This window comes from Hyalella azteca, unplaced genomic scaffold, assembly GCF_000764305.2.
Source record: "Hyalella azteca isolate HAZT.00-mixed unplaced genomic scaffold, Hazt_2.0.2 contig7076, whole genome shotgun sequence".
In the NCBI taxonomy this organism is placed as follows: domain Eukaryota; kingdom Metazoa; phylum Arthropoda; class Malacostraca; order Amphipoda; family Hyalellidae; genus Hyalella; species Hyalella azteca.
The window spans coordinates 17874-42030 of NW_025937210.1; the positions used below are offsets into that span (position 1 = coordinate 17874).

General features: G+C 40.0%; 1 protein-coding gene across 1 annotated transcript in view; it reads left to right on the forward strand.

Annotated features, from left to right (window-relative positions):
* Positions 1 to 306: 306 nt before the first annotated feature.
* Positions 307 to 24157, forward strand: part of LOC108665775 (hormone receptor 4) — a 103675-nt gene continuing 79824 nt past the window's right edge. Inside the window, exon 1 of the mRNA XM_018152573.2 lies at positions 307 to 1145. The gene's annotated coding sequence lies outside the window, so the exon portion shown is untranslated. The remainder of the gene's footprint in view (positions 1146 to 24157) is intronic.

The window sequence follows — 24157 nt, forward strand, 5'->3', positions numbered from 1 at the left end:
GGCTGGACTACAATGAGGGCACGCAGAAAGAACCCTGCAAGTATATAGCTGCAAGGGCTGGGATGATTGACTGTAGAAGCGTCAACGGGTATATATGTTGTCTACGACGACGGTTGAGGGAGTTTCGCGTTTACTCTGACTCGTGTGAAATTTCGCAAATATTTTAATGAATTAGTCTTTGCCTCTATTAAACTTGTTGGGTATTATAATATTCTCTACTAGAAACGTTTTGCTTTAAAAATGTCATGTTCAAGAATTCCGACACATTGAATTTTTTCTAACTTTGTTCACTTTCATTCCACAGGTATTTGCTAAATAATTCTTGCTTGGTGACTTATTCAGACATTAAGATGAGTAGTTCCAGGTAACAGGTAGAGCTATGACGTAATTTACATGTAGTAATTTGTATTTAGTAGAAAAATTTATTACCTTAATGAGATAGGGTTGATTAGTTTCATTCATTAGTTCTCTATCTCCCATAATTATATATTATCAGTCGTTACTGGAAATATCATCTTACGAGTTATAAATACTCCGTGATAACCAAAACTCATAGATAAACATTTAAGCAGTTACATTTCAAGCTTCCTAATGAATGCAGTACTCAGGGATAATAACTCAATCATTTTGAGACATATACGTAGTTACACTACAAGTATACGTACCAAAGTTATTCTTTGGTTATAATAACTCACGGTTTGACAATCAAACTGTTATTTCATATGCAGTTTAGAAAAGTCAGAAAGCTTCTCATCGTTAATGATAGTTGATGGTTGGATATTTGAATAGTCACCTAGTAAGTTAAGAAAACTGAGCCTTCTCACTTTTCTCTGTGCAACACACCCCTCTCGCGTCGCCGCGAGATTAGGATAGGCTTCCAGCAGATAGGCTGGGAGGCAGGCAGGTTTTTTCGTTTGCAGGTGCTATATTTTTCGGACATTGACTTGCATACAAGTGTGTAATATGCAATAAAAGAAGTGGGACAATGCGGCGGCACAAGATTTGATAATCGTGTTCGTGAAGTGATCGTTAAAAAAAACTCAAGTGTACCCGGGGGAAAGTGACTTCCTTGTTCTCGACGCACCGTTGGCTGCTTGCTGTTCATGAGTGAGCTTCAGGGCAGGCGCCACGATGGATCTCTCGAGGTGCGTATCCAAATCATTTCTTGATATTTAGTTCATAATCAATGGGTAAATTTGGTCTTCTTTTATATTTTATTGCATTATCTGATGTTTTGCAAGATCATCACCCACAGTACTGAGAACTTGTAAAATTTCAGAGAACTAATTGCACCACAGTTCTTGTGAACTCCTGGTGTCCGGAGTGTTGTTTGTAAACGTGTTTTCATGTTCGTTCCTTTTGTTGTCGTCGACTATATTGCTATTTCAATCGTTTTCTGTTCGCAAGGTTCTACTCAGAATAAAAGGGACGTTGCGTTAGGTTTGGATAAAACCTCATCGAAAAGTCACTTTTCAATAAATATATTTATGGATTAAAAATTGTAAATCATAGAAATATACTATCGGTAAGCTCCAATCAATGATCACTAAGTTATTCATTAATCCCTCTATGTACGAACGAGGGATCCGAAGTTACGAAGACCAATCTATTTACGATCATATTTAAATTGAAGGAATATCATGTGGCCGTTCTCATCAAAGAATATTTATTAATATTTTTCATAATAAGAATAAAAAATTATTTTAGTTATTTCAACTCTACCGCCACTGTGATGTCATTCACTCGTGTGTATTTTAGGTTAATTACTCGTACAACCTTGGAACCGAGATATAAAATATAACCTCTTTAACTTAAACTCATGAGCATCAAAACGAAGTAATAAGTTATGACGAAGTGAGGACACGTCGGCCACATTTTTGCAGGTGAATGGCCAACTATAATGCGTCGATAATTTCTGAGCGTTTCGTACTTTCTCTGTGTTAGATTAGGTCTTTCAGTGAAAAATGATGTCAGTGGAGGTGAGCTCGGTGATGTTTCAGTCCCTCCCAAAGTCTGAGCCACACTTGTGACGAGGCTGGCCGTCTGTGCTCCAGTTTCGACAAGCGTACTCCCGAAATTGTGTCGTGTAAATCATATATAAGAGTTACTTTTTGATATTGAATAAGCCAGTGTAATATGCATGCAAGGTTACTAGGTATATGATGCTGTAGTTATAGTGGCGGAAAATAATAAACGATGCTACAATGAAAATCCCTATCGGGTCTCGTGCTCTCGATATCGTTTCGGTTAGAATTCGTTTACACTTCCATTTGATTGTCTAATTTATATCAATAAAATAGTTATGACAGTTTTTGAGTTTATGCCTAGCTTTGTTAAAAGAAACAAAGTGATAGTTTTCCTGCCACGTGTGATAGAACTTCATTTATTTTTAATATGATAGTATGTTTTTAACATGCAATAATATTTTTAACATGCATTGATATTTTTAAGATGCAATGATATTTTTAACATGTATTGATATTGTTAACGAGCAATAAGCATTTCACTTTTTAGACTGGCTGTCATCCAGTTGCGCGGCACCTGTGACAGCTCGGCCCAAAATCACTCTCAAAGAAATGACAGAGTGCGTCCAAATACCTATGCACCCTATGACCTTTTATGGGTCAGCCTGACTCAGTTTGGCTAGGTAAAACGCATCAGTGTTACGTCCGCTCTCTGCTCACGCTTTGGGTAGAGTCAGAATTTAACTGGGTTACTGTTTAAACAATATGACCCTTTTTTAGCGCATTTTCTCATTTATGGAAAAAATGCGCTATTGTGCTCGCCATGTCCGTCTGTCTGTCCGTCCGTCTGTCTGTCCGTCCGTCTGTCCGTCCGTCTGTCTGTCCGTGACTTCACGTTTTCGTCGACGAGAAAATGCGCTCTCTGTCACTCGATCACTGCAGCGAGAACGCCCGTGCAGTCTTCCTGAAATCTCGTATTTCAAGCCTTTGCGCATCTAAATATCCGTATTTAGAGAATGCTCGTACCTGAAATATTGTATTTAGAGCTTTTTCGCCCCTGAATATTCGTATTCAGAGAATGTTCGCACCTGATAATTCGTATCTAGATAATTCTGCTACCCCAGAGTCGCGTTGCGTCCATTAAGTTACTTGTGTGGGAAAAGTGCCTCTGCGCTACCGACATATTCTCAACAGATCCTATTATTATACAAGAAACTTGAAATTAAATTTAAAATCTCACGTTTAATTTTTATTTTTACTTTGCATAGGTACTTAGGTGGTAGTATCTTTTTCATTTAAGCTTTGCGTTTTGCTTGTTCAGTTTTTAATTTTAGTCATTCGTAGACTACCCTCGCTATCGCTACTCGGGTTTCTTGCGTATTTAAATCTGTCAACGATTTTTCTCTGTATTTCTGTTGCCGCGCAGCATGAATCTGACTGTTGCCGCGCAGCATGAATCTGTCTGTTGCCAAAAGCATGAATCTGTCTGTTGCCACAAAGCACGAATCTGTCTGTTGCCACAAAGCACGATCCTGTCTGTTGCCAAAAGCATGAATCTGTCTGTTGCCACAAAGCACGAATCTGTCTGTTGCCAAAAGCACGAATCTGTCTGTTGCCACAAAGCACGAATCTGTCTGTTGCCACAAAGCACGAATCTGTCTGTTGCCACAAAGCACGATTCTGTCTGTTGCCACAAAGCACGAATCTGTTGCCACGTAGTTCGAATATGTCTGTTACCACGTTTTATGTCAGTTTTCAGTATTTCTACAACTATATATTGTACTATTTCTTTATTAATATTGAAAGTTAATTGAGCAGAAATTATGTTCACGTGTTACAGTTAATATTTAACTTGAATGAAACGAGACGATAATGAATGCAGCTCAGAATGGCTCAAGCTCCGACGAGATAACAGTCTAGCCTTATCAGCTCCTGCCAGCTGTCTACCGTTCATTTAATTCGCTTGAAATTCACACGTACGTGTATATTTGAATAATGGTGCTTGTACATGGCAACAGTAGTGGCGACCAGTAAAACGTTCAAGTACTAACAGCCACTATTTGCCTTGCTAAGTGGCCTCGTATATAGGCGCTACTGGCCCTGCAATGGCCCAGTAACAATGACCGTTTACATGAGGCCAGTAGCATGGTGAATAGTGGCGGTAAGTACTTGGAAGTTTTACTGGCCGCCACTAGTGGCCCTGTGAACAAGACTCTTAACCTCTAGGTTATGAGCGTGTGTGCGACTGTGCGTACGTTGGTCGTGACAGTGTCTAAATAAGATGCATCGATGTATGTGGCAAACGTCAATATGATGGAATACATGATTTAACATTATCTTGGTGTCGTAGATAGAATGATGTATTTCTAGTGCAACGTTAAAATTTGTTCGGAAATCGATCCAGTGAATTTTATTAACATGTACACATATTATTGATTTCTGTTTCTGTCAATTTATTTGCTTTGCTTTATTTCACTAACGCGGAAATATGTATGGAAAAACTGAAAAAAGAACGCAACTCTTAACAAAATTAACTCGTAGTAACGTATCAATTCCTATGAACGTGATTCACAGCTAATTGTTGTGCTTAATTGTAAGAGTAAGTGTCGTTTGTCGCAATAAATTAACAAGAAGAGATCAGCTGCTGCAGTGGAGATTTTGGATCATCGTGAACGCTGCTGTAGTTGCGACGCTATGCCCTAGCACTTTAAATAGCTTCAGTGATCACTAGAGCTGACTATTTGGCCGTTAAATCATTGTTTTTAAATTAGAGCAAGGCTCATTCTACGCTTGATTGATAATGGTATCGCGATAACAATTAATATGCTAACGTACGCTTATCCCGCTCTAGAGGTCAGTAACCTTGTCGCGTTCACGTGCGAATGCGACGTTGCCACGTCTTGCGCTAGTCTGTGCTGCGGTGCCACATTGCTGGGGCAATATGCCAAAGCTCACAGAATTTATTGAGTCGGCTACTCCCCTTGATCTTTGCCGGTCATTTACGTGACCTGTTGATTAAAATTTCCATGTAGTTTCCATTGATTTGTCACATTTTTCTGTTGAATTTTTAGCGAATCTTCCTCGGATTCGCCTGCTTGAAGCTCATAGATTACTAAAGCATCGAAAGTTTCGTTGTCTCACTCAGTCACTCTATCAATTGTTGACTAAATTGTTGACTATCACGCCGCTGATTATGAATATATATAAGGGAAAGTTCGATATTTGATTATACCATCATAACAGAAGATATTTTTTCTGTTTTCTTACCCCGTAGTTTTTATTTCATTAAAACTTTCTCTGTTTGGCTTAATATCGATTTTACATTTTTGTTTGTTGATGGTAACTCTTATTACCATATTTCAAGATGCTTAACACTGATTCTGAATAGTACTGGTAACACTGATTAATTCCATTGATCAAATACACTGACTGATAGCCGTGATTAATGCTTCTCCCACACTTCCCGTTTGCGTGGGAATCGGGAATTTAGATTCTCGACCCTTCGGCCGTGAAGATTGTCATGGGTATCTGCAGTTACTGGTTAGTTGTGTCCCACGTTAGGTCATGGGTATCTGCAGTTACTGGTTAGTTGATGTTCATGGTACGTGTGAGCATCACGCGTGTCTGGGGCAGGAGATTGTTGCTTCTCGTAACTGGGATCTGTTAAGTAATTTTATTAATATAATAATAGACTCATTTCATTAATAGATCTTTGACCGTTTTCTCAAACACTTTCCAATGGTATCGTTCGTACGACTGGTTGTGCTCCTAAAGTGTTCACTGAAAATATCTCTTATTTATTATATTAACTCAATCATTCATGGAAGGATTTGTATCTACTGTTTTAATATGATGAACGATATGAATATTTGCAGTCCCAATACGTGAAATAGACATATTATGTTCAAGTATATTATTTATAGAATGAATAATATTTGCACTAAGTATATTAGAGTACTCCGGAAAATTGAGTAGTATTCTGATTATTTTTGCGCTAATAGTGATCATTATTGTTGAATAATTACTTAAAATTCTTACTTCCCTGCTATTACTTCGTCACGAGCCATGATGCAGTCAATGCTGCGTCATTTCTACGCTTAGAAAATTAATGTTTCATATTATCCAAATAATGCTACTCTTTCTGCACGCAGCTCTAGTACGCTCTTTTGCCGACCACAATGAGTCACAATGACCCATAGAAATGTTCAACGTGTGTCGCTTTTTGGACAAAGTCTCGCTCATTTCTGTGAGTGTACGTGGTGGAGGTCTCGGCGCCCGCCGAGACCTCGTTGCTCTGTACCCGTACACTCAGAAAAATAAGTTAGACTTTGTCATAATAGCGAGGCTCTTTTAGCTCTGTACTGAGGTTTAAGCCTAACGCTTTGCTACGCGTTGACGTGACCGCGACACGTAGTTGTCTTAAGAGGTCGCGGCGCGTCAATAGCTCTCTTCTTGTGACACCCTTCTACTGAAATACATGTGCGTGTCCCTGATCGTGTTTCACTGACTCTAAGACTGATACAAGCTCGTGTTTGGGCTATCCTGAGCCAGTTTGGCCCGGCAATTATCACTAATATGTGCAGTAATTTTATCATTATTTGTACAACATGACACATTCATTATTTAAGGATAGTTGCCGGCTTGATTTCATTGTACTATTCATTGTAATTTGTGAAATATTCATTTATGAATTCACGAATTTATTTTAGTGGGCTCTTAAAGCATAAAAATTTCACTGCATGTTATGTTCTTCGAGCGTCCGCTTCTTTTTTTTACCGTTGGCTTTTCTTCTTGTAAAATTAGGGTATATTACCTCGGCGTTTTAGCCCACTTAGTAGTAAATAATTCCTTCTTCAAACGCAGGCATTCCGTTGCAGACTCAGTACTTCATTTTGAAAATTCAGGTCAAAATTTATCATGCATGACTTCAGAAATTGAAAATAATTTTCTGGATTTTTGAATAGACAAATGTGATCACAGGTGTACCGTCATCGTAAAAGTGGAATAATGCAGGAATAATCTGCTATGAAAATTTTCCCCTGTGACAATTTTAACTAAATCTGCAACGTACGAAGTTTGATTTTCAGTAATAACGTATTGATAATCCGGGTCAGACACGAGAATCCGGGTCATTCACATTTTTTACTAGTATTTATTTCAGCTAGGATGCATTTAATCCTTATTTCTGGGCGGCCCATTGATTATACCACTCACTGCAGTGAGTACTGATCCATTTTATATTGGATTAAACGTTCTATAGTCAACGATTCTATACCTCGTATCGTAGGATTTTAGTAAACGATTATAAACGTTCTGTTCCAATATGAATTATATGTAACGTTTCTGTGTTATTGTCTAAGTTATCCTTTCAATGTGATAAGAATTTATCGTTTTGAGATTTCAACGCTCTTATTACATGTTATCTCCAAATTATCATCGTTATTCGGTTAAATTCATTATTGCATTAATTCAGCTCTTAATATAATTGATTTAATTTTTTTAAACAAGCTCCTGCGTTGACATTAAATATTTCATATTGATACTTGAATGTGCAGCATACGATTTTTCATGACGATAATGGTCATAATGACGTGGTCCTGCGAACACGACTGTGGTTACGAACACGACAGTGGTTACGAACACGACTGTGGTTACGAACACGACTGTGGTTACGAACACGACAGTGGTTACGAACACGACTGTGGTTACGAACACGACAGTGGGTACGAACACGACTGTGGTTACGAACACGATGCCCAGCAATTTATTTACTTTTGTAAATTTAAATTAGATCGCAGGAGTTCATCTTGATACTGTGAAAAGTTTGCACAATGAAAACCTGTTTTTAGCGCATTTTCTCGTTTATGGAAAAAAGGCGCTATATTGTGCTCGTCATATTCGTCCGTCCGTCCGTCCGTGCACGAGAAAATGTGCGCTCTGGCTCACTGCAGTGAGTACTGATCCATTACTGAACATGACTGTGGTTACGAACACGACAGTGGTTAAGAACACGACAGTGGTTACGATTTAATAACGGTTTTGGCATATGGTGTCGATATTGTTAAGGAAAAACATTTTCGCACCCTGTTAAAATCCCGACTACTCACTGGCAGAGTTGAAACTTTGAACGGGAGCTTAATTACGAACTGAAACTTTAGTAAATGAATTTTTTTCATTTAAAACTAAATGTGAAAAGACCACTTCAAATTAACGCACAAAATTTTCAATAAGTTTCCAGAAATGCAATTTACGTATAATTTAGATAACTTGAGTTTACACAGATATTTAAATATCATTACAATACACAACCCTCTCTTTTGATTTATTTTTCATTGTTCTTCAGGTGACAAACGTAAGATATTTTATAGTTGCATTTATTTCAGCTAAAAAATTTAATATTAATAGAAATCGTCTTGTTGCTTGAATTACCATGATGTATTCATCGTAATGAAGAATGCAACGTCATGAGGTGTGAAGCGGCAGTTAAAGCGATTAAAGAATGAAAGGCTGTGTAAATCTGAGTGGAGTGGAATAGATACAATTATGGATGAACAAAGCGTGCCGAACAAAATAAGAAGAAAACATCAAATGCATTTGGACACCTGATCAGGAACCACTAAGGTCGAAAGCTTAGGCCTGTTGAACAAAATTCTATACCACGTCGGATCTCCATGGACGCATAATCACTCCGGTGCTGAACTGAAATTGCCATCTACTAGCTCGCGATGTGAGTTACGTTCACCGCAAGTGTTTACGACCAAGATGCCCCCGTTCAGCGTAGCGGCGAGTAACGGTCTCGGTCCCACTTAACGGCAGGTTAGGACAGCCCGGAAATACCAAGTTGGTTGTTGATCCCAGGCCTGCCAGACTGAAAATTAATCTCGAGTTGTCCTGGTTTTGTCGGTCAGGATGGGCGACGTCTGGCCGTACCTTGATGTCTGACTGCCTTGGTTTTGTGAGTCAGGAAGGGCGACTTCTGACGTACCTTGAGGCCTAATGGTCTTGATTTGTGGATCGGGTGGTAAATTTTTGAGCCTATCGTGATCTTATGAATATTTGTCAATGTTTGTGAGTTGTAGGCCTGGCTCTGTAAATATATCGCGGCTATACTAGAGTGCGTGTCCAGGATACCGACAGTGTCGGGTTATTACTGGAACCTGACATTTAATTCATTGTGAGGAAGTAGTAAGTCATTGCATAATGTGCATGGGGGAGGTTAAATAATATATTGAGGTGCAATTTTTTACACACCTGTAATTCATCCAAAAATAAGGAACTTTACTTTCCATACATTTTAAACAAAGAGTTCATACTGAACATTTGTCGGGACGTAACCTTCTGTAACAAGTGCATTTAAGTTTACAATTATTAACAATATTGATGAGTGCTTGAGGTGTGTACTGTAGAACCGTATAGTGATGATATCTCCAATATGATTTGTAAGCTCCCGTTTCTTGATTATCGTTCAGAGTTTAAAATGCAGATCACTGGACATTCCCGTTTGATTCGGTGTTTCCGGTGCGTGCATTGATCAGCGCGCACTGCAGAGCGTAGCTTATTGACCGGCGCGTTTCTTTGTGACGCGAAGCCAACCGCGTCACATCAGTTGTCAACTTTCGGTTTCTATTTATATCAAATTCGATGAACCACGGGGGCGGGAGATCGTTTGATGTCTATAGCTATTGCTACGGTTCAACGCCTCACGAAAGTTAGATGTTGTATTTGTAGGTTTGAAAGCAATCACAAATAGCGTCATACTTCAGGCGTTATTTTATTTCGAGGTTGTAAACTCAGACAAACTTGTAACTGCAAGCCCCGTACATTTTTATTACTTCCTGATGCTGATTGGTATTCTTAAACTTATGTTGTGCACTGACATCGGCGCCATATGTTCACCAGATTCAATGGCATGCAAAACTATACGTGCCATGAAAGCCGTTATTTCCGAGATCATCCCTTATTCAAGATCTGCGTGCCCACGAAATAACGTTGAATAAACGTTGTTTCAGCGATATCAACTTTTTGCCTACGTTATTTCAACGTTATTCCCTTCAGTCTGTTGACCAATCACAACGACCGGGTTCGGCTCTGCACTGGTAGAAGAGTTCAACATTGAACATAAGCTGCTGCGCTAGCGCCTTTATTTTGAACTTAATATCTGTGTTTACAGTTTGAAAGCGACTATTGGTTTGTGCGAAAGAAATCGTAGCTGCTGCGCTAGCGCCTTTATTTTGAACTTAATATCTGTGTTTACAGTTTGAAGGCGACTATTGGTTTATGTGAAAGAAATCGTAAAATCTTGTGTGTGTTAAGAATGAAATCTGCCGCCAGGTGCTAGGCTTTGAGTCAGATCCTAAGTATTCTAAATACTACTTACGTATATTATTATTATTTAGTATAATTTTTGAAGTGAGTATGCGTATGCAAACGGCGAGCTAGCGACACGAGGCGTTAACCATTGCAGTGCCCAGTAACCCTGCTATGCGGTGCCCAGCACCCCAGCTCTGCGGTGCCCAGCACCCCAGCTCTGCGGTGCCCAGCACCCCAGCTCTGCGGTCCCAGCTCTGCGGTCCCAGCTCTGCGGTGCCCAGCACCCCAGCTCTGCGGTGCTCAGCACCCCAGCTCTACGGTGCCCAGCACCCCAGCTCTGCGGTGCCCAGCACAAGAGGCTGTACACATAGTACAGCCCACTCGGTGTGCTGGGCAGAGGCTGTACACATAGTACAGCCCATTCGGTGTGCTGGGCAGAGGCTGTACACTTAGTGCAGCCCACTCGGTGTGCTGGGCAGAGGCTGTACACTTAGTACAGCCCACTCGGTGTGCTGCGAGCCAGGGCTGTACAGTGTACAATATGAAAATGTTGAATAAATGCCCATTCAGCCTGCTTCTTTTGGCGTCGCGATCCCAGTTACTGCCGTGACACGAATACCATGACATGGGCCACACGATCCGTGCATAATTTGCCCGAATATTCCTGAGAGGTCGCAAGGTTTCTAATGAAATATGCCTTAAGATTCCTAAGAGGTCGCAAGGTTTCTAGTGCAATATGCCTTAAGATTACTGTGGGGTCGCAAGGTTTCTAGTAGAATTTGTCCGAACATTCCTAAGAGGATCCAAGGCTTATTGTGCAATGAAGGTTTCTTAGCTGTCGTACTCCTTCGAGTTTCTCGAGTTGTCATAACAATTCCAGTCAAATGTTTAAAAGCTGCCCTAAATGTTCTAATGTTTTAAGTGTAATGTGATAAAGAATCCTGCGAGGTTGGAATTTTTCTTAAGCCAAATACTCCTACGTGACTGAGATGTTCTGATGTTTCATGTGCAATTTGTTTAAGATTACTCAGCTGTATTTTTTTCTTTTGCATGACTGAAAAATTTAATGGTGCCCCAATTACATTTCAAAAAACGAAGGCAAAAATCGTACTCGGGACTCAAGCTTGCTTGCCTTACCATGATGGAAATATGAATGATGGAAATTTAAAAATATTTAACCACGCGTCCTCTGCACCTTCTTCAGTTTTAATTCTTTCATCATAATTTCGTTCATAACTCATTCATTAGTTCATTCATACTGCCGTTTCTCCTTTTCATTTGGTTGTTCTTTGTCTTCATGCTTATTTGGTTTTCTCGGATAAATGGTTTTAGCTTCCACCCACGCATGTCTGTAGCGCCGTTCATGATGCTGTTCTCGGTCATTCTCCGGCAGGGAATTTTTGGCTGAGTTACAGGCAGCCGACGTTCAGAGTTTTCTTTAAAGCTTTGTGATCAAAAACACGCTGAAAAAATTATCATATTCGTTTTTTATCATGAGACCAATATTAACTTTTTGGAGTATATATTTTTTATTTAGTTTATCACATACCATTTGGAATAATTGTTTGATGAACCTTGAGGCAAACTGAAATCGAGAGGAGGTCCTTGAACCGAACATATTATATAACTCTGGTGTTTATGGTTTACTTGTTGCGCTTTGGCTCCGCTTGTGAAAATACAATTTAAGATTCGTATTCTCAAGAAATGCTTGTTGGTTTTTGAAGCCATGTGCTATAAAATGAGTGAATATGACTTATAGTTCTTCGGCCTTTCATGCGTAAGATTTTAAATTAAAGATCGTCAATATTTGAAACCAAATCACACTATTTTGTTCGTTTTCCCTGCATATATGTTAGTCTCCGTGTTGATATTTCGCGTGTCGGGCCCGGTCTGTAATGGAGGCGTTCATGGAGTGTCGGAAGTTTTATGCAGTTTTCTAGATAGTTTGCTCTGACTCGCACTAACGTATCGAGATATCTACAAGCTTTTCAAGTTGAGAAATTGACTTTAAAGTCCCCAGTATAAGCACGAATTTTAAAGCAAGTTCAGCACGTTTAAAGCAATGTCAGCACGCACCCAGATTTTTTGTTTTTTTTTTTTTCATCTTGAAAATCACCAAAATTTGCTTTCAGGTTTCTGAAGTTTCCATTAATTTGAATATAAGTCACGTTAACAGTATTTGTCTGAAGTTATTCCTGCTAACAATGAACATAAATTAGATTTTTTCGCTTGCTTGTGAAACTTGAATCTTGTAACGCGTAATTTTTATTCAAATATTCTGATAGCATTATAATAGCGCCGAGTCGGTGCTCCACACACGTAAGTAATTACCCTAGTTTGTGTCGTGTAAAGGCAGGTCAATGCCCAAGTGATGTGGCACTCGCGCTTCTGGTGGCACTCTAGTCACTTGGCACACGCGCTTACGTCACAGTGCCATGCCATCCCGCGTCGAGTTCACTGGACTTAACGCCGCCGCCGCCGCTCTTAGGATACCGTCGTGAAACTGGAAGAGCAAAGCGATGCCGCATTCAGAATACCGAGACTTCCAGAATACCGAGACTTCCAGAATACCGAGACTTCCAGAATACCAAGACTTCCAGAATACCGAGACTTCGAGTATAGCGAGACTTCCAGAATACCGAGACTTCCAGAATACCGAGACTTCCAGAATACCAAGACTTCCAGAATACAGAGACTTCCAGAATACCGAGACTTCCAGAATACCGAGACTTCCAGAATACCGCCGTGAAACCGAATTCAGAATACCGCTCACACATGAAGCCACACTCAGAATACCGCTCACACATGAAGCCACACTCAGAATACCGCTCACGCATGAAGCCACATTCAGAATACCGCTCATGTTTGTATGCCCCCTACAGAATACCGCTCACGCATGAAGTCCCATACAGAATACCGCTCATGCTTGTATGCATATGCATATAGTTTAAGTAAACGCAGTAAGCGAAGTCAGCGTTGCATGCGATGTCAATCCATTTCGACGCATCCTTTGGTTGAGGGAAGGAAACGTATCCTAGAACTGCAGGATTTGCGGTAGGACGCGGTAATTTCGTACGCAAAAAACGCTAAAGGAAAACGAGATTGTAACTAAAATCAGAAAAACCACGTAGATGGAAATTCAATGTTGATGACGATGATATTAATGATAGTTTCTTGCTGTACCATCTCGTATCTTTAGAGCTTAATGAACCAAGTTTATTTTGGAAATTTATCACGGAAATAAGTCCCATATTTATTGTAGTTAAACTGATGATAAGAGGGAGGAGTTTTGTAAATGAAAGTTTAGTAGTATTTCAAGAAAATTGAACGTCTTACACTGAAGCTTTCTTCGTTTCGTTCGCAGTGAAAATTCGCCTCTCAACCTTGTCTCTTTGCTTCTCAACCTTCTCTATTTTCTTCCCAACTTTCTCTCTTTGCTTTCCAACCTTCTATTTTCGCCTTCCAATTTTTTTCAACTTTCATCATTTTCTTTTCGGTTCCCAACCTTTTATTTTCACCTTTCTACCTGTTTTCCTCTCCATCTCAACCTTCCCCCTTCGTTTCTCAACTTTTTCTCTTCGCTCCCCGCCTTTCTCTTTTTCGAGTTGCAACCTTCTTTCTTCGCCTTTTAACCTTTCTGCCTTCCATACATGAGATTTTAAATGATTTTCATACATGAGAAAATGATTTTAAAAGATTTTCATACATGAGAGTTCTTTGCCATTCAACATTCGATCTCTCTCCGCCTGCCAACTAGCTCTTTTTCTTCGCAACATTCTTCCATTCTTCACGCACGCAATTATGGCGCCTTTGCATTCTTCGTCTGGACCTGGAATATGGAGGCGAGGTTTATTTTGCATACTCGATTTGAGAAAGAATAATTTATTTCTTACTTTCTACAAGTTGGCGGGCATTCTTCCACAGCTTAAGACGAGTGTTAAAGTTCACGTCGTTGTACACAAGTGATGAATTCGATAAATAATTCTTATCTTCTTATCTGACATCTAAACGCTATGACCCTCCGCCGGGACAGCCTTAGTAGGTCAAGTTGTACTGTCCTGATAAGTGCATCGTGTATATCATACAAGCTGTGTCAAGCATTCCTTGCATGGACCTTGCGATATATGATGCTTATGCTGTATGAAACAAATGCTGTGTGCGACACATGCCACACACTTGTGTAGCATGTAGTCTTTCATGCCGGCCTCAACATCATCGTATTGAAATATTGCCTATGTTGGCACTACATTGCTATCTTTAAGCATTGCCTTGGCCCTACAGCGCCAACCCTGTAACTTGCCTCACTAGAACTGAACAGGAACGCTTCCAGTCGTCTCTTGCAGGTCTCTAGAGAGACCTGCTCTTGCAGGTCCCTATGTCTCTTTTGCAGGTCTCTAGAGAGACCTGCTCTTGCAGGTCCCTATGTCTCTTTTGCAGGTCTCTAGAGAGACCTGCTCTTGCAGGTCCCTATGTCTCTCGTGCAGGTCTCTAGAGAGACCTGCTCTTGCAGGTCCCTATGTCTCTCGTGCAGGTTGATGGCTTAGAGAACGTGCTGCGCTTTAGTAACATAATGTCAAATTATTTGCCAGCCTCTGGTTGTAAAGTATCATTTAGAATCAAATCCGTTTTTTTTTTTGCTTTCAGATCATCTGCTAATCATGGTTTAAAGCGGCCTGTGACTTTAACAGCAAGCGCAGGGCCAAATTGTTTTAAAACGCGTTCAGAAAATCAGCTTTTAAGTACACATTTAACTACAGCTCAACAAGCGTACGGTTCGCTTATCATGATTAAGAAAAATTATCGTTGAAATTTCTTCAATTTCTTGATATTTGTCTGTAGGATATTCCTTGTCCTCTCAGTACTGTTAGTTTATACGTGAGCATTCCGGCAATATGTTTGCTGAATATGTTTTTTTCTCTCGACGTTCGGAAGAGTAAAATGCGTCCGGTTTCGAACCAAGCTTGCTTATTTATGTCTCACCCAGTTAATGTCAACAGATGAGGACGTTGCAGGTGTTATAATTTTCTTAGGCTAATATTGCGATTTATTTTCTAGATTTATTCGATTTATTTAGATTTATTGTCGATTCATTTCAGGATTTATTGTATTTCATTTTATTTCTTTTAGTTGTCGCGCATGCTATTTTTAGAGACGTAAAAAAGATATTTTTGCTTAAAATTATGTTTTGATAATACAATATTGGATTTAATGGATGTCATTTGATGTTTTATACGTTCGATTTTTAAGTGGATAACTTGAACACACTCGTGTGCGTTGGGCTCGTTCAGCCTGACAACTGTTTATGTTATTATATATTATTATCACAACTGTTATATTTAATATATTAGTGTCAACATCAACCAAAGTTGTGCAGGTTGATGCCCCTTCGAGCCCGAAGTTAACTCAAACCTGGCTCCTCATACCCGTAGACTTTTAGTAGTCTCGTGAGCTAGGAAAAATACCTAGAATAAGTTTGGTTATGATTTTTAGCTTGTAATTGATCTGAAGTGTTGTCACTTGATCCACTTTAATCAACTGGTTTCGCATTGTTTATCATTTATCTGTAGAAACCTAATCAAGATTGCGTTATAAACTTATTGATTTTTTCTGGGGACAAATTTATTTTCAGCAAACTATTTTACGTATCGGGATATCATTGGCATATTAAAGACAGTTACCGGTCGAGCTGGCATCGTGAGCACACATAGCACTCGAATTGCACATTCACTCTCGTCAGTGTTCCTCTCAATTTTGTTGTACAGGGGCCGTGCTATCTAAAATTGCTAAGATTTTGCAACTCCGTCAGCTAATCACTGACGGCTTTTGAAGGTTCACCCATCAATCACAGATGAGAAAAAAGTTGTTACGTGTATTTAAGCCGCTGTACGGATCTTTAGACCGCTACATGTACTAGGCCGCTACATGTACTGAACCTGCTACGTGTAACTAGGCATTACGTGTACTTTGGCCGCTACGTGTACTGAGGCTGCTACGTGTACTGAGGCCTCTACGTGTACTGAGGCCGCTACGTGTTCTTAGGCCGTTACATTTATTTAGGCCGTTACATGTACTTAGACTACTACNGCATACACGCTATACGCATACACGCTATACGCATACACGCTATACGCATACACGCTACACGCACGCATGCTGCACGCGCACGCTATACGCATACACGCTGCACGCGCACGCGCATACGCGCACTCACGTTACACGCACACATGCTACACGCTTATACGTTGCGCGTTCTCATACTACACGCTCTCATGCTGTGCAATAATTTACAACAAAATTATGCACAAGGCAAACTAACACAACGTCTATTACAGGTACCTGCTAATCTCAACCACAAGCACACCTCTACCTTACTTCACACCTACCTGCTACTTGCCTAGCTACTACCTACCTACTATCTATATACCTACTATCTACCTTCCCACTATCTACCTACCTACTATCTATCTACCTACCTACTATCTACCATCCCACTATCTACCTTCCCACTATCTACCTTCCCACTATCTACCTACCTACTTACTACCGACCTACCTACTACCGACCTACCTACCCACCTATCTGCTTACCTACTCACCCGCCTACCCACACACCCACTTGCCCACCTACCCGTACCATGTTCTTGTACCACACACCTACTTTACCCGTCTCCACGAGCATCAGTGCACAAGTGTTCTGGTGTTGCGCTTACAACCAAACGCTTGCATGTCAACTTCCACTTCCTACAAGCTGCTTATACTTTCTCCGAATGATAGGATAGTATTAGTATATATACTCTTTCAGAATGACAGTAGTTGTTTCTTTATACTTTCTTGGAATTGTAATGTTAGTGTACATATTTTTTTCTGAAAAAGATCGAAGAAGTAAAATATAAGCTTTCTCAGAATTTTAACTGCACAATGTCACGTAAATTCACAACACACATACACTTGCATGCAACGCATGTGTTCAAACCACACACACACAGCAGATGAACGCGAGTACATCATCGTCACACTCTTACTTCTACACACCCAGACACCTGTTGTACTACTACACACCCAGACACCTGTTGTACTGCTACACACCCAGACACCTGTTGTACTACTACACACCCAGACACCTGTTGTACTGCTACACACCCAGACACCTGTTGTACTACTACACACCCAGACACCTGTTGTACTGCTACACACCCAGACACCTGTTGTACTGCTACACACCCAGACACCTGTTGTACTGCTACACACCCAGACACCTGTTGTACTGCTACACACCCAGACACCTGTTGTACTGCTACACACCCAGACACCTGTTGTACTGCTACACACCCAGACACCTGTTGTACTGCTACACACCCAGACACCTGTTGTACTGCTACACACCCAGACACCTGTTGTACTGCTACACACCCAGACACCTGTTGCACTGCTACACACCCAGACACCTGTTGTACTGCTACACACCCATAATATTGGTCAACCTCACCCGCTGCTGTGCCCCTCACCCTCCTGGGTTAGGGTGAGCTGAAGAATACTTAACAAAATTCAATAGTTGGTTCAACTGTTCAATAAGTTAATCATACAATACACTGTATTAACACAGTAATTCAAGTGACACATTATACCAAAAACAGTCCAATGATCCTATATACTTCATCTTTGCCGCAGTTCACCGTCTGGAATATTCTACCGAAGCTTGGCATGAGTTACACGAGTGGTAATTGCCCATTCACGCTGCTTCTTTATGCCATGCATTCCATCATCTTTTGTATGGCTGTTTCAATACACGATTATGGTTCTATTGTTCACCTCGGACGTCTGTTACCCATGGCGTCTGAGCGACTGATTATATAGAACGACGACCTCGTCTTCTATACTCATGTTATTACCCGTTTACTCACTCATTTCTCCACTTACTCATTTACCCTCTTACTCACTCATTTCTCCACTTGCTCATTTACCCTCTTACTCGCTCAATCACTAATTTTTTTGTGGTAAATCGTCCTTATGTTATTGATCACGTCTGCTGGTAATTGATTATGATTTTTCTTTTAAAGTTTTCACAGTAGAAGTAGAGGTGGTAGCAACGAAGGGGTGGAAGTAAAACTTCTACTTAGTACAGGTAGAGGCTGCGTTAGGAGTAGATGTTGCTACGATGTAAGGAGATGAGCAAATTCGATGAAATAGAATACAGATAAATTATTTTTGGCTGAAATTCTGCCATGTGGTAGTAAGAAAAAGACGATGCGTGCTATGTTCTTTCGACGTTCACACGTAGAAATCCTGTGATAAATCTCCTCTTCGTCGTCATTGTTTAGGTTTTCCCTCGATTGCAAGTATTTTCAAGAGACTTTCTAATATTGGTTACCTTACAATAATCGCGTTTAAATACCGCATTTAGGATGGTTTCTTCTTGTTAAATGATATTATTCTCCATCTACCCGCCATGCAAGTTATTCATCATCTACCCGCCATGCACGTTATTCTTCATCTACCCGCCATGCATGTTATTCATCATCTACCCGCCATGCATGTTATTCTTCATCTACCCGCCATGCATGTTATTCTTCATCTACCCGCCATGCATGTTATTCATCATCTACCCGCCATGCATGTTATTCTTCATCTACCCGCCATGCATGTTATTCATCTACCCGCCTTGCATGTTATTCATCTACCCGCCATGCATGTTATTTATCTACCCGCCATGCATGTTATTCATCTACCGCCATGTTATTCACCACTTGTAACGCCCAGGGTCAGTGAGTCCACGGCCTCCTAAAGCTGAGGTGGGCTTTGTTTCTACCGTCTACTCTGGCGGGCCGGGGCATTGACCTCTACCGTCTACTCTTACTGTATTGATCTGGGGCCGCCAACCATCCTATGTCCACCTACATAAACATACTCGTGTTTTTTATAAGGATCTAGTTATGATTTTATAGTTTTTGGTTTCGGTTTTCGTCCCAGTATTTTTACTTCTATTTATTTTCGTTTATTTGTGTGTGCAATTCTTGCATGTGCTACATTTAATTTGATGTTGAAGGTTTTTGTTCCGTTAGAATTGTTTGGATTGAAATATTTGGTATGGCTCATGGCGGTGTTTATTTTCATTGATGGTCTTATTAAAAATTGGCCTGAGTTTTATATCATTACTGTGATGTGACGTTTGTAAATATTAACAAAAAAACATGGCATCGAAAATAAGGAATGCAGATCGAATTCAATAAAATTGATCGAAGTTTCGTTGTATGTTCAATAGAGATTAGAACTCCGAATAGATCAGAGCTTTAAATTTTTGATAGCAATACATAATATTTTCTTCATCACACCAATGTACATTCACTGTTAAAATATTAATTCACAATAGTTTAGGGTATTTTCGCCCTCAATTATTATCTTACTTCATTTAATTCGTGGCAGTAAAAATGCTCGTCGTGTGCATAATCAGGAAAAGTCGTGGCAGCTCCTGAATACAAATCCCGATGAGCTGCCAAACATCCGAAGTGGCTGTTAGTCTCTGGTAGATGACGGAGTATAGCGGCCTTACTGTAGCTTCTTCTCTGTGACCTTTGCTGCTGAACGGCATCTACCCCTCCCCTCGTCTACCCCTCATCTACCGCCTAGTCAAGCCCTTATTTGCCCCCTCATCTACTTTCTCCCCTCAGCTGCTGTGCCTCTACTTGAGCTCGTAGATGCGCTGTGGGGGGCTGCACTGCTGTGGGGGTTGGGGTAGATGAAGTAGATCAATAAACGAGGGGGTTAGCGGGAGTCGAGGGCAATGAACTTGGCTGGTGTAGACGGTAGAGACCGAGGTAGAGTCGAGGGGGTGAGGGGTAGGGGAGGCAAGGCCGGTGGCTTTAAGACGCTTTTTCGTCGTATAAAGATGATAGCATTTTATGGTAATGAGCTCTTTTTCTGATTATAAAACTTATGAATGGCATTATTTCAATAAAAATGAACAAAGAAATTTTTCATAGGTATGAAAATCAACAAATATCATACGATTGCTGCCAAACAATTCTCGTAACAGTTAAAGGAAAAAATGTGTTCAATAAAACGACATATTTTTTTTACGGACAGATATTTGTCAGAAGTTACGAAATGCTTTGGTTTATTTTAATTGTTGCTATAAAATTCTCAAATATCCGTTCTCAGCGTACGTCCGTCTCAGCCTGCGGGAATTTATATGGTAATTAAATTTTTTTTTATGGCAGGGGCTGTATTTTCCTGCCTCTTATATTCGTATCTTTGGCCTCATAGTCTCTCACAAAAAAATATCAATAACGTTTTTTGGATTTTTTCCTGAATAACTCGTATGTGAAATTTGTCCAGTGAGGTTAATCAGTTAATTTTAATTGTGCAGTTCTCAAGGTTCTATGGGCTTCTCTGAAATATCAAAGCCAAGATTGAAAATCATTCGCCATTTCCCAATTATTTTTAAATTACCTGTTAATGTATCCAGAAAATTTTGTTTTATATTATTTCGTGCAATGTTAGCTTATCATAGGACAATGTGATGCAAGATATCAACATATTCATATGGACTAAAGCTAAATACTTTCGTTAATTTAATGAAATTGTCATCTTCACATTTTCTTTTACTTCTATAGCATTATTATTCATTGTTGGTTTAATTGAAAAGTTTGCGCACGCGTAAATAATTGATGCGTTACTGTGACAGTTACTTTTACATAGTTACTGGGAGTTACTGTTACGGAGTTACTGTTACTGTTACGGAGTTACTGTTACTGTTACGGAGTTACTGTTACTGTTACGGAGTTACTGTTACTGTTACGGAGTTACTGTTACTGTTACGGAGTTACTGTTACTGTTACGGAGTTACTGTTACTGTTACGGAGTTACTGGGACTGCTGTGTTGGACGTAGACCCAGATTGTGGGGTCGTTGGGTGCGTCCGAGCGTCGCTTTCATTGATCTTGCAGTGGCACTGACACATGAATCTCCGTCACACTTGTGTGGCACCTTCATGTGGCACTCATGCACGTAACTCTTGTGGGGGACACACGTGTGCTGCTTAAGTGGGTCACTCGCGTATAGTGCTTAAGTGGGTCACTCACGTATAGCTTAAGTGGGTCAATCGCGTGTGGTGCTTAAGTGGGTCACTCACGTATAGTGCTAAGTGGGTCAATCGCGTATAGCACTATCGTGTTTTACATGCGAATAACACTGTTACATTTTTGTTGCATTATAATTTGTAGTACAAAATGATGCATTAATATAACACGTCAGTTTCACTCAGGAGTGTGGCACTAGCGTTGGCCCCTCACGAGGGTCGTGCGTGTGTGGCACTAGCGTTGGCCCCTCACGAGGGGCGCGTGTGAGGCATTAGCGCATGCCCCTCACGTAACAAAATTACATGATAATCTTACATGGTAATATAAAATGCGTAGAAAACGTTTCTTAGTATCCTTAGTATTCTAAAAAAATTTGTTACAATTCTTTATTGCTCGCTCGTGTATAAATTGTGCAGTTGTGTGACTGTGATGCAGGCGCTGTGTGACTGTGATGCAGGCGCTGTGTGACTGTGATGCTGCCGCTGTGTGACTGTGATGCAGGCGCTGTGTGACTGTGATGCTGTGTGACTGTGTGTGTGTGTGGACATACGATAGCACCACATTCCTCAGTGACACTGACGTGTTATATTAATGCATCATTTTGTACCACAAATTATAATGCAACAAAAATGTAAGTGTTATACGCCTGTAAAACACGAGAGTACTATACGCGATTGACCCACTTAACACTATACGTGAGTGACCCACTTAAGCACCACACGCGATTGACCCACTTAAGCAGCACACGTTTGTGTCCCCCACAAGAGTTACGTGCATGAGTGCCACATGGAGGTGCCACACAAGTGTGACGGAGATTCATGTGCCAGTGCCACTGCAAGATCAATGAAAGCGACGCTCGGACGCACCCAACGACCCCACAATCTGGGTCTACGTCCAACACAGCAGTCCCAGTAACTCCGTAACAGTACCAACTCCGTAAGAGTAACAGTAACACAGTAACAGTAACAGTAACTCCATAACAGTAACAGTAACTCCGTAACAGTAACAGTAACTCCGTAACAGTCACAGTAACTCCGTAACAGTCCCAGTAACTCCGTAAAAGTAACAGTACCTCCGTAACAGTCCCAGTAACTCCGGAATAGTAACAGTAACTCCGTAACAGTAACTCCCAGTAACTATGTAAAAGTAACTGTCACAGTAACGCATCAATTATTTACGCGTGCGCAAACTTTTCAATTAAACCAACAATGAATAATAATGCTATAGAAGTAAAAGAAAATGTGAAGATGACAATTTCATTAAATTAACGAAAGTATTTAGCTTTAGTCCATATGAATATGTTGATATCTTGCATCACATTGTCCTATGATAAGCTAACATTGCACGAAATAATATAAAACAAAATTTTCTGGATACATTAACAGGTAATTTAAAAATAATTGGGAAATGGCGAATGATTTTCAATCTTGGCTTTGATATTTCAGAGAAGCCCATAACTGGCGCTGTGTGACTGTGATGCTGGCGCTGTGTGACTGTGATGCTGGCGCTGTGTGACTGTGATGCTGGCGCTGTGTGACTGTGATGATGTCACATTGTTCATAGCGCCACTTCATTGTATTGCAAAACGAGGTTAATGTTGCAAGCGCTGAATTTATTCAAGTGTTTTGCATCACAAATCTGAGTCTCGTCACATTGCCTCAGTGTTAATTTATTTTGTTTATTTTGATAGGAAAGAAAGTGTTCAGAGCCTCGAGCGCTGGGCAATAATGCTTGCATTATTTAACACTGATAGTGAACCTCTGCGCTGTTAATGTCAACACGTCTGATTTATTTCAGGTTTGTGTTGCCTTTTCACCGACATTAGTGTCTCAATTTGCCTACAAAAATGGCGTAGACACTAATTTCTTTATTATTAATAAGTTTGTTGTTTAGTTATAATTAAATAGTTGATGAGCACCACAATGCAATAAAAAATCGAATAGTAGTTGGTAATGTTGCTTTTTATATCGCGTTTATTTTGCTCACAAAGTAGTTTGTAATTAGAAATTTTGGTGGAGAGTATTTTTAAATTCGCTACATTTATTTTTTCAATTGAATCCTACTATGTTTATGTATATGTTTATGTTTATATTTGTTTATATCGAGTCATGCAAGGTAACAGGGTGCTTCCGAGAATAGAAAAGTCTACGCTCTCCGCTCGTAAGATTCAACTTACTTTATCGCGTTCTTTCAAAGAAAACGGAAAAATGGAAAGGTTTTCAGGGATGACAAAAGCATTCAAAACAAATTTTTTGAAAGTGAAATAATTCACATTTAATCATGTAAATTTTTTCGCGATAGCGTAAAAAATGCCTGAACAGTTGATAGTTTGAATGTGAATAATATTGAATATTATTATTAGAATTATTTTAGCACATTATCCCTTGAAAATGTGAAAAAAGTTTTTCTTTACTCGATAAATGCAAAATCAGGAAGTGGTAACATTATTATTATAAAAATCTATTTTGATTTTTAAATTCAAACTCGAATATCTTCGAGTAAAAATATGAAATGTTTGCGATTCAAAATTCTGGTAACAAAGTAGATTTTCAGTCAAGTGGTGTAGGAGGAAGCAGTCTGGAGGGCGTTGATGGAAAAACTCTTAAATGAACGCGTATTAGTATGTTCAAGGGGTTTATATGCTGCCATTATTGATCTAGGAATTTTAACTTTGGGGATAAGCTGCACGTGCATGACATTAGCGTATGCAGCTTGCGGTGATTATTTATAGTGTATTTATTTGTTATAGGAAACACTTAACTGGACGACAAGGGTTGAGGTCAATTCAGGTCAAGACAAAATCTTCCTCT